Here is a 4,672-nt window from a genome sequence, read left to right on the forward strand (position 1 = left end):
TACTGCCAATTCTAAGTTATAGTGACCTTCTTTAAGAGTAATGATTAACTTCATGGCTAAAGATCACTGAGAGATGAAAATTCAAGTAATTCTCAGACTATTTAAAGTAATCCCCACCTCTCCCCAAGGATTACTGGGAACATTCACTGAGGAAAGGGAAAAGGGGGAAGGGAAATAAGTCAGCGTGCCCTCAGAGGTTGGAAAATCAGGAGTTTCTCTGGAGCTTAAGTTAATAAACAGAGTTGAAACCTATATTAAGATCCAGGTCTTAAGAAAAAGCATATGTTGAGGAGGAATTTAAGGTTTCAGTGACCAAGACTTAAGGCTGCTTGTGGGTGAGGGCTGAGTAGTGAGCACTCAGCTGTTGGAGTATGATAGCTGTATTCATTTGGGGGGTGACTGCACCCTCTCACCCCCAGACATGAAGTGTAGGGAGTACCATCAGCCCAAACAGGTCTCATTTGCTTGCTTTGGTTGCGTTTACCAAATGCTTATTTCATCTTTGTTTTGTTTTGTTCCATGAGTTTTATATGCGCTACTAACTGAAATGATCTTCTGTGTATTTGTGTATTCCAAGGATTGTCCCCCTGCCAACCAATAGTCACCATTGTTAGTTAGCCCCTAATATCCTGCCACCTTCCCTAACTCTGGGCACCTTCCTACCCGATACTCCTTGAAATGTCACCTTCAGAGAGTGGTTCCTCTGTGCTAAAGACACTGAATCTGGTTTCCAATGTAAACTTCAGGGACGGCTCTTTGGACTCTTATCGGCTTATCACATCTGTAAATCACTTGCTGGCTATCTCAGATCTGGGTACCGGGAGAATGGGCGGGGGAGAGTGGGAAGGGAGAGGTAACTTGGGAATCTGGAATTCTTCCTATGAAAAGTGCAGGGCTGAGTAGGCAGAATGTGCTGTGATCAGCATAAGAACTGAGGGTCAGCGGCACCTTGGAGACAGGCCAAGGAGCAAGGGGCAGGAGGCAGGGAACGTGGGCCGGGTAGAAGGGAGTGACCTTTTTTTTTTTTTTGCTTCCTTCATTTAAGACAGGGAATACTGCATTCAAATCCATCCGAGAAATGGAGGGTGTGAATCAGCAGCAAAGCGTTGGGTTTAAGTGTGGGTCAGTAATTGTCTATGAGGATGTACACCACTGCATACAAATGAATGGATTTCAACACAACTTTTCGATGTTTCGAACAGAAAAGGCTTCCCCTTCAAGGCAGCCGTTGGTGACATTTTCACGTTAGTGTTCTCTCCTCCTTCCTTACCGTCCCCTTCAGTGGAATCCACGCCAGCCTCCTCTTCCTCCTTCTCCGGGCCACAGGTTTGACCCCTAGGTGCCAAGCATGCCTCTGTTCACTGGCATGTGGGTGAGGACACGGGGGTAAGGACAGTTTTCTGAGGCCGTGAGGACATAGCTGCCCTTCAGAGGGGCGTGATCTCACCGCAATTCTCCCTGCAAATGGCCTTTCTCTTTTGAATCAGGAAGCGTTAAAGGAACATTACCTGCTGACTCCTTAGCTGGATTTTTTTGGTTCTCCTGGAGTGAGTAAAGTATTCTAAAGTTTTGACAACCTAATTAAAAAAAAATACTGATCACGTGAATGACTGAAGACTGAGGGGATTCTCCTTTATGTACATTGAAAAAAAAATCCAAAGAGGGGAAAATGTCAGTGTCCTCTATTGAGAAATTAAGTCAGGAAACAGGAAAATATGAGCTCTTCATTAAAGGGATATCTCTTGGGACGTCTGGGTGGCTCAGTTGGTTAAGCATCTGCCTTCTGCTCAGGTCATGATCCTGATGCTGGGCTCAAGCCCCCCGTTGGGCTCCTTGCTCAGCAGAAAGCATACTTCTCCTTCTGCTTCTGCTCCCCCTGTTTGTGCTTGCATGGTCTCTCTCTCTCTGACAGATAAATAAAAACCTTAAAAAAGGGGAGGGACATCCCTTGTTATACTTTAGCTCCCCCCTGTATTGGGTGTAAGGAGGTAGAAGATGAGAGACAGAAGATTGAGGAGAGGAGGGAAAGATCCGAGAATCTGTGTCTCTGGCATTCTCCAGGGTGGGCACAATCCCAGAGTGAAAAAGCAATTCACTCAATATTGGATGTAATTTGATTGTGAGGCTTCTTCCCCTGTCAGGCCCTAGGCTCCTCGGGGTCAGGCCTCTGTGTCCTACTTCATTGTTTTTATTTCGTAGCTAATGCACTTCTCAGCATCACGCGGTGGCTTCCTCCTGTTCCCTGTTTACCAAATAGTGGTTAACACACTAAGTGCTTGCTAAATCAAAGCACTGACTAAATCATTTCTAACTAAACGATTTGAACTAAAATATCATCTAAAATATAATTAAAATAAGCAAATTATAAGTGAAAATCACGATCAACTTTCTCTTCGTTTCCACCATTTGGATTAAGGGTGAGATAGACATCGTGACGCTTGCTGTAATGTTCCCAGTTTAAATTTTCATTTTTCAGTCAACAAACGTTCATTGTGTGCTTGGCAAGTGGCTGGCCAGCGCAGGACACAACGGTGTGCAAGTGAAACACTCCGCTCACCCTTTTGGCACAAAGGCCAGATTGGAAGAAACGGATGTTGATTAAATAATCATACCGGTCTATGATTACAAACCATGACACGGGCTCTAGAGGGAAAGTGTTGGGAACCAGGGGGCAATGCCAGGCCCTGGATAGAACCATCTTGGCTCCATGGAAACCTACACCTAAAGGTTATCCTTTCTGCTGTGAAGTTGGAAAGAGAAGAGTGAGGATGAACTCCATCGCTATGGGCTTGAATGGATAGTAAGAATTTTACTAGACTCAGGCAATATTGCTTTGCCCCATAAAGCTGGCGGTAATCCTCTTCGTGGGTCACTAAGCATCTAAGTGAAACTGACCTAACTTTGGCTCCAAGTCTGCGAGGTTGAGGCATTTTTAAGATCCATCCTTGGAGAAAAATTAACTTTACAAAGGCTCCACCGAGTTTTGGATGATATTAAACTGCTTTCCTTTCATTAGGAATAACACTCAATGCATTAAAATGAGCACTAGCAGTAAAAAATTTAATTAAAATGATAACTACTGGAAGAACCCAAGTAAAAAAATGATAAAAAATCTAATTAAAAGAACAGTGGCTATAAATACATATTTAACCCTTCTGTGGGATTTTAAAAACGTCTTCGATAAATTCTCAGGAAATTAGCATTTTATGGCAAAATGATAAATTCTTAGTACATGAAAGTGATCATATTTTGTTTAAATTCCAGTGTTTATACATAAAGTTTACAATAAATGGAAGTGGACACGCAGAATTTTTCATACCCCAGACAGACATGAGAAAGTTGATTTGAAGACAAAATTCTTTGACTTCCTTTACGATCATATTTTCAGAGGATTTTGGAGATTTAAATTCATCACGTTTACATTCCCAGTGTCAATTTTTCTCTTCAGGCTGCCAAAACTTCACTTTTCCCTTCCTCCTGATATCCGAGCCCACGTCCACCATCTCTTTACTGTTCACCTATCCCTCTGTTACTTCGCATGCTAATCTGTACACCTTGATTTCAAAGATCTACAAACTAATAATGCAATAAAGGAATTTGTCATTAATTTTAGTGGTAGACTCTTTACTATACTTCTCTCCAGTTCTTAATGATGCAAGAGCGTGTTGACTCTTGATCTCTAGGTCATGGGCTCGAGCCTCCCATTGGGTATAGAGATCACTAAAATAAATAAATAAATAAACCTAAAAAAATAAATAAAAGGTAGCTGTTTAAAATAAATAGCCACATCCCGAACCAACTAAATTCCAGTTTTTGGAGGCAGGGCTTTGGCACTCTCCGCAGTGATTTTTTTTTTTTTAAGTCACCCAGGCAATTTTGGCATCTAGGCATGATGAACACTTGGACTTATAGTGTGGATTCCACACCAGCAGCTTCTATACCACCTGGGAACTTGTTAAAAATGAAATTCTGGGGCCCAGCCTCAGACAGACTGAGACACATTGGAGGCAGGATTCAGCAAACCGATGGGCATTTTAACAAGCCCTCTAGGAGGTGCTGATGTAAGCTAAGCTTCTAGAAGCCTGCAATGGAATAAGGTACTAAAGATTCCAGTTAAAACTCAGCGATATCTAGAATTGGTAGCATGTTAAAGTACTGGACAGACACGAGCACTTTAGATGACATTAGCTTACCATTTTAATATTGGACTCATTTAACCTACTCTGGAAAGAAGGTGACAGAGGATACATAAGCTGAAATGAAAACAAAAAAGTAGAAAGGGGGAGTCTAACCAGGGCTGTCCAGTACAAATATAATGTAAGCCACAAATATGAGCCACAGAGGCAGACCATTCTGTAATGTAAAGTTATCCAGCTTCAACATTAAAAAAGAAAAGGAAAGAGGTAAAATGGTATTAAATAATATATTGATTTAACGTCTCCAAATGTTGTCATGTCAGCTTTAATCAATACAAAAGTTACTGATGTTTTACATTCTGTTTTCATACCAAATCTTCAAAACCTGGTGTGTTTTTTATACTTACGGCTCACCTCAGTTTGGGCTAGCTACACTTTAAGCCCTCAGTAACCACATGTGGCCAGTGACTATCATATTGGATAGCATACCTTTAGATCAGTGCTTCTCAAACTTTAATGTGCAAGTGAACTACCTA

Source organism: Meles meles, chromosome 5 (genome assembly GCF_922984935.1).
Source record: "Meles meles chromosome 5, mMelMel3.1 paternal haplotype, whole genome shotgun sequence".
NCBI classification, from domain to species: domain Eukaryota; kingdom Metazoa; phylum Chordata; class Mammalia; order Carnivora; family Mustelidae; genus Meles; species Meles meles.